Source organism: Haemorhous mexicanus, chromosome 3 (genome assembly GCF_027477595.1).
Source record: "Haemorhous mexicanus isolate bHaeMex1 chromosome 3, bHaeMex1.pri, whole genome shotgun sequence".
NCBI lineage: Eukaryota > Metazoa > Chordata > Aves > Passeriformes > Fringillidae > Haemorhous > Haemorhous mexicanus.
Genome location: NC_082343.1, coordinates 4,692,705 through 4,705,111, shown reverse-complemented (window position 1 = coordinate 4,705,111; position 12,407 = coordinate 4,692,705). Strand labels below are relative to the sequence as shown.

The following is a 12,407-nucleotide window of genomic DNA, read 5'->3' as shown; positions in this document are numbered from 1 at the left end:
CATCAAGATGTGCTGCTTTTGTATCTGCTTGGAATTACCCTTGTACAAATTCAAATGTAAGCGTTGGGGACATGGTTCAGTGGTGGCCTTGGCAGTGCTGGGTTAATGGTTGGACTCAAGGATTTTTCCAACCTAAACCATTCTGTGATTCCAATTTTGATTCATTTTATTTTGAATGATGCATTAGGTTATTTAAACTAGGATTTATTTTTAAATTATCTTTGAGAGAAGTTGGAATATGATTACCTGTATACACCTGTGCAGTGTTTTCCCTTCACCTTGGTGAAGGTGTCAATATGCACATGGATCTATTTCTGTGGGATGAGCATCAAACAATAATATGGAGTGTGGTGCCCTGTAGATTTTCAAAAGGGAAGAAAAAACCAAGCTTAAACATTGCTTCAACTGTGAAGAAATCTAAGTTTGCCTGGGCAAAATGTGTGAGAGAAAAAGCCTTGAGCTTCAGAGCTAAACTAACTACAAAGTAACAGGGCTGAAGGGGAGTGACTTTGCCCAACATTGTTGCTGCCCCTTTCCACTTCATTTAACAACAGTTTCTGTCATGGCCATTCATTCCAGTCCTTTCAGTTTGATTAAAGGATGGGAATGTGGACGTCAGTGGGAACAGCCTGTTTGTCTGACTGCCTTCACTCTCTGACATTAGGAAGTGCTGCTCGTTTACCTTGTGGGTATTCCCTGCTGAATTGTCACCAGGCTGTAGGCTTTGGCTTTCTAACTCTGCAAGTAGAAGGTTCATGTTGAAAATGCAAACAAATTGGTGCAGAAGTTTTTAAAAGTAAATGAGCATCCTCTCTGTCAAACTTGGGAATGCTGCAGCAAACTCTCAGCAGCAGCAGGTACTCTTGTACCTTCCCTGTTCTTCCCCAAATGCCAGCTCTTTAAAAAGGAGAAACTGTCTGTCAGTAACTGGGATAACTGGTTGGAGCCCACAGTGCCCCCTGCTATTCTGGTTCTTGCTTCTCCAGGCATTCATTCCTACCCAGTTATTTCCATGGGAATCCATGGCCCACCCATCTTTGAGCTATGGGGGCTAATGAATCCTAAAATACACTGCGTGCTCTTGCTCGCTCCCAGACATTACAGACTTTTATCCCTTCCAACTTGCTTGATGGATATTAATAATTAAGTGAAATGTGATATTTTAGGATATTTCTTAACATCCTAGCATTTGAATATATTTTTAAAAATTTTTATCTATATCCACACATTTTTACTGCATCCCAGGGTCTGGATATGAACCAGCACTAGTGACAAGCATGAAAGTATTTTCTTAGATCTTATCAAGAATCTTGTAGGCTTCATGGTGACAGAACATTTAAAATAGACTTCCTGAATGCCAGAGGCCCAATTTTAAGGGACTTAGTCCCTTTGGGGTCTTGGGAATCGGGAAACTGGGAGGAGGATGCACTGCAGGAGCTGCAGGGAGGTGACTCTGTCAGGGCAGTCTTGGAAACCAAAGGAGAACAAAATATCCAAAAGAGCTGGGATGATAATTTTGACAGGCTGGAAATGAAGCAATATTCCAGAGATTATGTCAGGAAGTGGATACTGGAAATTTTGGCAAAGCAGCTGAGTGTGAAGGGGCAGGAGCCAGATAAGAGGGAGTTTAAGATATGCAGAGGAGAGGAACTCCAGACAGCAGTCAAATAACAATGAGTACAGGGATGAAGAGCAGGAGAAAAGGGAGTGGTAAGCAAGAAGCCAAATGCATCCAAGAGTGGTTTGTTGATTTTTTGATAAAATACATGGATAGCACTGATCCACAGCTGTATTGCAAGTGAGAGGTGAGGGAGAATGGACAGGAGGGAAGGAGCATGGGCGTGAGGACAGAGAGGGAAGCAGGGAGGCCAGGACTAGAAAAGAAAACCTGAAGCAGCAGTGTCTGCCTCTGACCTTGGCTGTGGAAGAGGGGAAAGGAGGAAAAGCACACTGGCTGTGGGACAGCAGTTTTCTCTGGAAACACGGGCAAAATCCTGCCCAGGAAAGGAGGAAAAGGGAAAGTGTGGTACAAGGGCAGCTGGACCTGGTCTCCAGGGGTTGGGTTGCACTGGCAAAGGGACGCTGTTTACGTGGGAAGGTGGCAGGACTGGAGCAGCAGGAGAGGATGACTGCAGTGGAGGAAGTCAAACCCGGGATGGGGTTTCCACTAGGAATGACAGAGCAGCGGGAGGGAGAGCAGCGCTAGAGGAAATGGATGCTGGGGGCGAGCCAATATTGTCTTTGCGATAGGAGAGTGTCAGAGGAGGAGGAGCAAGGAGGCTGGAGAGACCCAATAACCAAATAAATGTAAGAGAAGGGAAGGGGAGCCGGGAGTGGCTGGATAACACCCACGGAGAGCTGCGAGCGAGGGCCGGCGGAGGGGGAAGACCCGGCGTGAGCACAGGGCAGGCCCGAGCCGCAGCAGCAGCAGCAGCAGCAGCAGGAGCAGGAGCAGGAGCAGGTGAGGATGCGCTGCGGGCCGTGCCGAGCCGAGCCGAGCCCCCCGCGCCGCAGGGCCGCCGCAGGGCAGGGGCTCGGGGCGGGGGCTCCTCCCGCGCTGTCCCCGCCCCCCGCGCCCCCCGCTCCGCGCCGGGCGGGGCTCGCGGAGCTCACGCAGCGCCGCGCGGGGCTGCGGGTACCGCCGCTCCCTCCGCACAGCGCGGAGCCGCCGCCCGGGCAGCGCCGAGGTAGGGCCGGGAGCGGGGAGCCGGGAGCGGGAATGGGGGGCGGCTCCTCTTCCCGGGTGCGTGCCCGCAGCGCGGGCGGCGCCCGCAGCCTCTCCGCAGCCCCGATCGGCGCGGAGCGGGCTCGGCGCTGTCAGAGCCGCCCCGCCCCGCCCTACCCTGCCCTGCCCTGCGGCGGCCCCGGCCCGTCCCCGGGGGCAGCGGCGGCCGCCGCCCCTTTCCCTCCCTCCCCTTCCCTCCCTCCCCGCCCGCGGTGCCGCCTCCGCCGCGCAGCCGCACGCCCCGCGCGGTGCGGTGCGGAGAGCCCGGCTCGACTGCTGCTCCTGCGGTATTCCTTGCTAGACGGATGTAATTCCTCCTTTATTTTTCTTCGTCGGGGCGGGGCGCGGGGGGCGGCGCGGGGGTCGCGGCCCGCTGTCAGCCGGGCCCTCTGCGGGGCTTTGTGTGCGGGAGCGCCGCGCCGACCCCGCCGAGCTCCGGGTGCGGGGCTGCGGTCCGGGCGCGGCCATCGCCCGCCGCCGCGGGTGCCGCGGTGCCCGCAGTTAGCGGCACAATGCGTGGGCTCGGTTCGGTTGTCTCGGGGCTGGCTCTGGCTGTTAGGTGGGTACAGGCCTGATTTAACAAAAAAAATATGGCAGACTTGTGCTAGAGACTGTGAGACTGCAGCAGCTCTGAAAAACCCTTGTTCATGGCAACCGGGGCTGACGTTTCATTCAGTAGCTGATGTTTTTCCTTTTGGAGTGATGATACAGAACTAGAGTGAGCACTGAATTTGTGATGTTGATGTCTTAATGGTGAATGAAATTGCATTCTTGTTTAAAGGTGAGTAGTGATCTGGGTTTCTACGTTGTGCTTCACATTGTTCATAGCTATAAATGCTAAATGTTCCAGATCAGGATTGCATGGAGAGGGAATAAACACAAACTGCCAAGATCTGGAGCGTTCGGCTCATCCTTCGACCTTTATTGACAGGATACCAGCATTATGAAACCTGATTATTGAACAGTTCGGGAAAAGGGCTGGAATTCCTGCAGCCCAGCATCGTGCTGACAGGCATCTTGGGGAACAATGCTCCCCGGAGCCGGGGTTAGAGAGGCAGGGCAGGGAGAGGAATTTATTCCGAGAGATAGCAGCCGTGTGGAAATGTCAGGGGAGGCTCTGGCTCCTCAGGCCATTGCAGGAAAGCTCCGCTGGAGGAAGAACTTGCATATGCTCAGAAGGCTCTGGAGAGAGAGACAGGAGTGAAAATGGAATGGGATAAAAGGCTGGGAAGGTGGGTGATGGCAGTGGGATGTGATTTTTAAAGATTTGTTCTTATACTTTAGCGTGTTTTTTTTTTTTTTCCTCCTCCGTGTTTCTGGGGAGAACAGAAATGGCTGTAGTGATGCCTCCATGACTTAGCAGTGGTTGTAGGGCTGCGAGGAGGGACGAGGGGCTGGCTCATGTGTCACAACTAGTGCTGAAGAGGCAAGAAAATAGGGAATATTTTGTTACTTCATGCGTATTTTGTTACTTCAGCAGCATAAGCATGGAATTATGAATGTGGAATCAGGAGGTACGGTTCTGGAACAGAACCCGCTTTGGGTTTTTCTGTAATGCAGGTTAAGTGCAGCAAATGACACTCACTAAAGCAGGATGCAGCATTTTGGGATAAATAGGAGCTTGCAGCAGCCATGTGGCAAGAAGCGTTAGAGATGCTGTTTCATCTCGGTGGTGGCGCGGATCCTGCAGCTTTTGGAACTGCTGTGTGTCACTGAGCCCTGCCTGCACACAGGAGTGGGGCAGAGAGGGGCAAAACCCTCTTGCTGCATATATGGAGCCCAGGATACTGCTGTGTGCTGCTCCAAGAGCCCCTGGGGAGTGGGAGTACAAGCCATTTTATGAAAGATGTTTTCTTTTTCCTTCATCATCTATAAAATGGAATCAGCTTTATTGGATGGGCCTGGATTGCTCGTTTGCATTACGTCACCTGACTCAGGATTTATTTTTCATGTGGGTCAGTTACGGGAAGGAATATTTGTAGTTGGATTCCCTGCAAAATAATTGTATTTCATTAGCAAGGAGTGCATGGACATCTTTCATGGAACACAGAGGAGAAAGTCTGTTTATGCAGATCTTTAAGGGTCAGACTGCAAAAGTTATTTAGACTGTTAATCTCTATAGGCACCTAAATTCCTTAGTCATCTGATCTGGGCACAAGTGAACAACCAGTACAACAGTTTATCATTGCCCATTAGCCATGAGTCAGCTACTAAATCCTGCCCAGGCTGGTGTCTGTGGCTACAGGCTTCCTGATTGCCCTTTCCCTAGGGTCTAGGAATACTTCTGGAAGTGTTGGAGCCCCAGGGGCCAGACAGATCACCTGTCAGGGCAAGGAGCCACTAGCTGCCCTTGGATGTCTCTGGCTCAGCTGAGGTTGTGCAGGAGAGCAGTGCAGGATCTTTCCTGTGCTGCCTGGAAACTGCTGATGAGAGCAGGCCTGTGCTCCATGGTAGGAGCCCTGTGGAGCCATAAGGGCTTTCCTGGCATATCAGCTCCTGCTGTGGGCTGCTCCTGTTCCCAGCTGATGGAGCTGGGGAGTTTGCCAGCACGTTGGACCCTTACCTCTGCCGAGGCTCGTGGCAGTTTTCCCAAGTGAAACCAGCAGGAATCTGGCCTAGAGGTGTGGAATGTGAAAATCCAGTTGCCTTCTCTGGCTTTAAACCTGAGAAACCATCTCGTGTTGGATTGTGCTGAGCAGACACCGCTTGTGTGGAGAAGCGAGGGTTGGAGCTGCAGCTCCACACTGAGGGGAGTGTGATCCATTGGGATCCAAGTCCTGCAGAGCCTGGTTTGGAGCCTGCTTCCTCCACTGCTGGGTTCTTTCCCCCCCACCCACATGTGGTTTTCGTTTGTCAGCCTTTTATTATTACTCTTAAAATGATCTGCTGTGAATTTGTTTTTCTAATGAACATGAATACAATGTTGCAGCAGTTACAGCTGGACCTTTGGAGGCTTTTCCTGTAATGAAAAAAGGGCTTCAGAGAGATTACATGTTTTTTTAAAAAAAGAAAAATGTAAGAAAAATTCTTCTTATGCCCAGTAGACCCCAACTTGTTCAACAGCTTGATCAGAGTGACATAGATCAATTCTATATATATTTAAGGAGGCAGGTTTTTTCTCTTTTGTCCAACTTTATTTCTTTTTCATGTATTGTTAATCCCAGACACATTTTTTACTGTCCATTCCTCATTAAAAAAGGCCAGTTTTGCATGGAACAAAGCTTTGATGTGTGTTGTTAGGTGAGGGTTGAGTTCATAACAGATTTTATGGCTGGTGGGGCTGTCTCTGGAAGTATTATTTCTGCTTGCAGTGAAATGTATGTGATTATTGAAAGGTATGCACCGCTGTATAGAGGTTGTACTTGGGGATTGTGTACATCTCCCTATGCCCAAGGACAGATTAAGGTTGAGGATTACACTGAGCTATTGTTTTTCATCACTGTTAACATTTTTCTCATCATCTCCTCTGTGAGGTTTTTTTCTGGTTGAACGGCGATAATTTCAGGATGTTCTTACTTTGTCATGTCTTTTCACTTCTCTGCTATTCTCTTAATATATTATTTGATTGTTTAATATATTTACTCTGCTATTACATTGCACAAACTTCTATTTGTTTTTAAGATGCATGTGTTTTAGCCTACCAGAAACCCCTTTGGTGTGTCACCACTGCCACCAGAGGAATGTATTTATGCCGCTGTGCAGCCACTTTCATTCCACAATGTGCTGAGTGTTAGAACTTTAAAAAGAAATGGTGAGTTGGTTTGATTTGTTCTGCAGCCCCTCATGTCGAGAGGGCAGTGGGGACTGAACAGAAGAGGCACTGCATGTGAAGCCCTGGTGGCAGCAGATGCTGACCCACACCTGTTGGATACTGGGAATAGCCTCGCTGGTCATACCCGTGCCCTTGGAACAGGAGAGGTGTGCCATTAACACTCTGTCCTGAGAGCTAAAAATACTCTGCCACCAAACTGTTCACAGGTAAATGTTCCAAATTTAGCAGTTTTTCTGTTTACTGGTTTTCCAAACATAGGCTGTTCCCTTTTTGGGAGAAGTAGCCAGACCTGCTGAGCAATTTGCCTGTGATGTGTGAAACATGTCCAGGAATGATGTTCCTGGATTTCATCTCGGGTTTTGTTCATGTGGCCAGAGCTGTGCACCAGAGGAAACAGTTTCTCCTTCTCTGTGAGAATAGGAAACACAGATGCAAATCATCAGAGAGGCTGTGGGCTTGCCTTGAAAAACAAAGCGTTTGCATTTTATTTTTAAGACCGGCATAGGGATTGACTGACAGCTCAGTTTGATTGCTGTGACCACTGGGTTTGGTTTCGTTAATCATGTCTCAATACAACGTGGAATGATCCCTGGAATGGGCAGCTGCTACTCTGCATGAAATGTGGGGTCTGGGAAGAGATGTAGCTGCAGACCCAGATTTAGGATGTGACCAGGGAGGAAGAGATGCAGTTCTGGAGCCACCCAGCCATGCCCCGCTACCCACACAAGCGACTGGCATGGGGTTATAATGGGTTAGAAGTAGGCAACTTAATGAATAAAGCATTTATGCTTCATGTGTTCAGTCTCCCTGTAGGAAGTGCTGGAGTGGCTGTTGTGACCCTTCCTGCCCTCAGTCTGGGGGGACTCAGACACCTTTAGTTCTGGCTTTTGTTTTTTCAGCTTGCCTTGAGCTTTTGTAAAGCAGCATCACATTGAGGTTGTGCCTGTGCTAAAATCTCCTGGCCAGGGCTGCAGTGGTGCCTGCAGAGGTCAGGGAGGATCATGCCCCACCCCAAAACTGTGGAGCTGGATTTTGCATTTTCCCCCTTCCTTGAGGCGTCAGTGGCCGGCCTGGGTGGGAGGTGCTCCAGGGTGACGCAGAGGTTCCTCTCCAAGCCAGGCTCTGACATTTTAAGGTTATACTGATTACCCACTTTATCCCAGGCAGACATTTTTCCCAAGCCAGACCTACAGGCATCATTGGGAAGTCTTTAGTTTTTGCTGTGGGATTCAGTCCCAGTAGTGTCCAAAGAACGTGGTCAAGGTCTTCTACAAGGAGCTGTGGGGATTTCCTTCCATCCAGCAGTAATCCAGATCCACAGCTTTTGGTTTTGTAAGTTCCTGCCTTTTGTTCTGAATTAATCCTATTGCTCTATGGATTGATTTATTATAGAATGACATGGGAATCTGCTTTTGGTTCTTACATGATAAAAGGGAGACTGGTGTTTGCAAGGGCAAGGAAACTGTGCATGGTGAGCTCTGGCAGCGTGGGCAGAGCCCGGGGTACAGTGGAGCTGATCACTCTGGGGTTGTGCACCAGGACCAAAAGCTGATTTTTCCCACTCATTAAATCAATTTTGCTTAGTGCCTAGACACCACAAATGCTCCAGCTAATTATAGCAAGCAGCTCCTCTGTTTTTTTGGCTTGGAATGGAAAAGTTGCTGCCTGCTGTATGTGAACTAATTTAATGTAGATACATTTATTTGAACACTCACAGGTTTTGGATTTGGGCATTCCAGGTGTTGGCTTTTGTCAGTAGCTAAACCAGTGGTGAGATTTTTCTTGTCAAGGGCTTTCAGTGACTTTTCTATTAGTGAACAAATATTTAATGAAATGTTTCAGGGTCATCTGTGCTGATCCCTGCAGATGGGGCGGATGGCTCGTGGCTCCGGGGTGCCACACACACTTGTAGCACCACTGGAATGCAGCTTGGAGTTAATTTTTGGAAAAGGACTTTGGGCCTAGATCTGCCTTATGGAAGTCTGGGTGTTTGATACAGGAGGATCATCCAGTAGATCACCCTTTGCTAGAGCCTGGATCATGCAGTGAAGAAGTCAGGAGAGTTCTCTATAAGTTAACAGGAATTCTTTGTCATGTAGGATCCATATGGGATAAAGATAACCTGGTTAATTTAACAGCTGTTTCTTTTTTTGTAATGTAAAATATTGTGACCTTTTTTGGAGCATAATGCCATGAATAACTCTCAACAGTTTCATCATAGTAAAAGATGAATCGATGAATTGCCACCTTTTTATTTTTAACCTTTTTTTAGAGTAATGTATTCTTATAGCAATTTTAGATGCTTTTAGAAGGCTAGGTCCTGAGCCTGAAAGAAATCTGGCTGACTTTGGTGAGGCTACACTGATTATCACAAGTCGAAAAATCTGCCTTGCACTTTTCAAGTTTTCATAAAACAAACACTGGAGCCTGTTGTGTTTTATTCTGTTGGTGTTTTTGGCATCAGAGAAGCTTTTCCTGATTGTTTTCCTCATTTGAAGGCTGATTGTACTGAGTGACCTCTTGCTACTAAAGGGTGGGTCAGTTTATGTGGGAAAGTCTTAGTCAATGTGTCTGGGAGATAAGTGGGACTGCATCCCAACGAGCCTTGTGCGTTAAATACTGGAATGTGCTGGGGAGCTGCCAGGAGATTGGAAGCAGGACTCTGCGACAAGCCCAATGCAGTCACACTCTCCCTAAAATAGCTCTGTGGATAACAGGAGATCTGCAAAGTTATCACTTACCTCATTTTCGCACAAATTCTTTCCTAAAAATGGATTATTGACTGAGGATTCAGGCGGGTTTTTCTGGTAATATATTCCATTTACATTCTGAGAGCAGTCATGTCCCTCTTAAGTCTTTGGCTGCAGGTAAGAGGGAAAAAGCTGTGGTGAAACCACCAAGTCCCAGCCCAGGAAAAACCATTGGTACCATCCTCATCATCACCTGAATGAGAAATGAGATGGGTTTTACCTCAGTGTAGGTCAGTAGGAGCCTCTTCAAATTCTCCTTGAACAGTCTGGAGGTATCAAGGCAGAGATGAATAAGTTCAGCGGCCTCAGACGTGCTTGGGCTGCCTGTGGGTGACAGGCTTTTGGCACCAGCCCCTGGATGCAAACAGCCAGTGTTTGGATATTCAAATGAGCAGTGGTTTACCACTGCAGACCATAGATGGTTTTGTTTAAGGGGAAAAAGAAGCAAATTTGATTTTCGGCCCCGTGTCAAATTTGTCGAGGGAAGAATCTGATTGTGCAGCTTTAGTGGTTAGCATAAGCCAGTTAAACATTAAACCTGGGGTGCCTGAATTAGTTTCTTACAGAAAGAGGATGAGTTGGCTGCTAAATGGGATAGTGTGAGGAAAGTGCGGGGGCAGCTGGGTTGGGAGCAAGGTTGGGTGATCCTGAGTCAGCAGGTGGTTGTTTAGCCCTGATGAGAGGCTGCCCCAGGAAAGTATGGATCCAAACAACCATCCCATGGAAGTGTGTTTGCACTACTGCTGCAGGGACCTGCACAAGGAGCTCTGTGAAAGGGAAAATAAAAGTCAGATTGTCAGGGAATCATAAGCTTGAGAACAAAAATTCTGGAGTGCTGTAAGTGGTGACCTCTTGGTGCCTGCAGATTTGAGGATGAGCTGCACTCTTGGAAAGGCAAACGGATTAGAGGTCATTTGTGGAAAATATCCCCCAGCTTCTGGTGAGCACTACCAGCCTGGTGTCACTTCAGCTCCCGAGCCCCTCCAGGTGTGACTCCCAACAGGCCTGGAGCAGGACTGCCATCCCTGGCCCCGGGAATTGGATCCACAGGGACTGTGCTGGGAGCAGAGCAGGGTCATATCCCCTGTGCCACTGAGGCTCTCCATGGAGAGGACACTCACTCAGCCACAGCTGCCAGGCTCTGCTCCCCTGCTCTCAAAAAGGGGAAGCTGTGGCACCCAGGATGAAGTGGGGCACTGTGGTTGTGCTCTGAGGTTGGCTGGGAAGAGGATGCGGCACAGCAGCCCCACCCCTGTACCCCCGGGGGATTCCCTGACCCCAGGTGCCCCATTGATCCAGCTTTGCAGCTTCCCAGCGCCTGCCTGGGTGTGTAAAGGAGCTTTATTGCTGCTCCAAGGAGGGACATGATGACATCAAACCCAGGTAAGAGGGAAAGAGAGGTAAAAACTGCAATCCAGTGGAGTTTCACTGAGCTCTGCCTTCTCCAGCCTTGCGCACTTTCAGGTTTTGTATCAGGAGGCATAAAAATTTCCAGAAATTGCAGTTTATGTAAGAGATGTGAATAATGGCTAATAATAAGTGAAACTGCCATGAGGAGCTGGAAGAGGGGGGAAGTAGGTTATTTTTAGAGATCTATTCTCATTGTATGCTAGACAAACAAGAATAAGGTGACTTTGCATTAAACATATACCACAAAGAAGTAAAGATATTTTCCCCAGACGAGTCCCCACGGTGCAGTAATGGTCAGTACTAACTGCCAGCTTAGGAATGAGGCTCAAAACTGCTTCTTCACTGTTTAGTAAGGAAAAAAAGGACCTTCCATGCTCATTTTCATTGCAGTACTGTGATTCTTCTTGCTCTGTGAAGCTTGAGAATGAAGCATCTGAATCCCCACTTGTGCCAAGTTGCACAGCTACATCCCTGATGTGTCCATTTACACCATCACAGTCTGGGACTTGAGGTTTTAAATCCTCTTCATAGAGAAACATGCACAAGAACATCTCAGAATCACAGAATTACTAGTTTGGAAAAGATCTTTAAGACCATTGAGCCCAACCTATATCTGAGATAATTTTGTATTGCTCAGTTATGTTTCACAACCATTTTAGAAATGTGAAGATTGTAAAACAAGTGACAAGGTCCCAAAATGTCAGAGTCAGGGTGGTGATCCCTCTCCGTGGGCAGGTGACAGGGAGCACACAGCTCTTATCTAGCTGTGTTTTTAGTCTGAGTAATCCTAATCAGGTAGTAAATCCTGAGTGAGATTACGCTGCTGCTGCAAGTGCAGCAAAGATCAGCTGCAGGGCTGGAGTGGGATCTGGAGATGCCTGCTTGGATATTCACTGAGGCAAACCAGAACTTTGGAGGCTTTGTGGGATCTTCCCCTGAAGGAGTGGGGAAGAAGCCCAGTGAAGACAAATGGTGTGTTGGCTGCAGCAGGGCTGACAGGTGAGGAGCACATGGGCATTCCAGGCCGAGGCGGAGCACTGAGGGATGTTTCTACAGCTGCTGCTGACCAGCAGAAAATAACATGAATCACTTGGGGTTGCAGTGGCACAGCAGAGCTGCTGCAGAGTTCAGAGAGTCCCAAAGTTCCTTGGATTCCTGGCACGGGGCGATGAACCCCCGCGTCACCTTTAGGGCAGTTTTCCGAGCGCAGCATCCATGTTATTCCAGGGTGCCTCTAACAGGAGGACAGCTGTTTGCAGTTTTAACTTCTGGTTGTCATAAGCTGTGGCAGGAATCCAGGGAGCCATGGAAGAGCCCTGGGCCTGAAATTAATTTTCAGGCAACTCGATTAGATCGGCGCCCGTGGCAGACTTAGCACTACAATTTTATGTGGATTTTGGGATAAATGCAGCCCCTTGCTGGTGTTTAGTAGCTTGGCCATCACATCTGAAGGAGAGCTAGGAGGGCATGCAGATACATAAAACAAGGCACAAAATTATCCTTGTATGCATTCTTAATGCTCTGCTTTGTGGATTGATCAAACCAGTGCAATTTGATGGGGATGAGCATTGAGAAATGGTCACTGTGCAGCAGCACAGCTGCTCCATCAGAGGGGAATGAATTCCCACATTGCATCCCAAGCATATTATTAGAGGATTAAAGAGCAGGGCAACTCACCTTGGCTAACTGTCCTGAAACTGTGCTCCACTCATCATACATATAAATAACTATTATGCAAATATTACCGGAG

At 48.4% G+C, this 12,407-nt stretch overlaps 1 protein-coding gene across 2 annotated transcripts in view; it reads left to right on the top strand.

The window, feature by feature from the left end:
• The first annotated feature begins 2,320 nt into the window (after positions 1–2,320).
• Positions 2,321–12,407, top strand: part of SPTBN1 (spectrin beta, non-erythrocytic 1) — a 116,154-nt gene continuing 106,067 nt past the window's right edge. The window contains exon 1 of one of the 2 annotated variants that reach the window (XM_059840571.1): positions 2,321–2,461. The gene's annotated coding sequence lies outside the window, so the exon portion shown is untranslated. Of the gene's footprint in view, positions 2,462–2,923; positions 3,033–12,407 lie in introns of those variants that run through there. The other variant, XM_059840572.1, reaches the window with a different exon arrangement.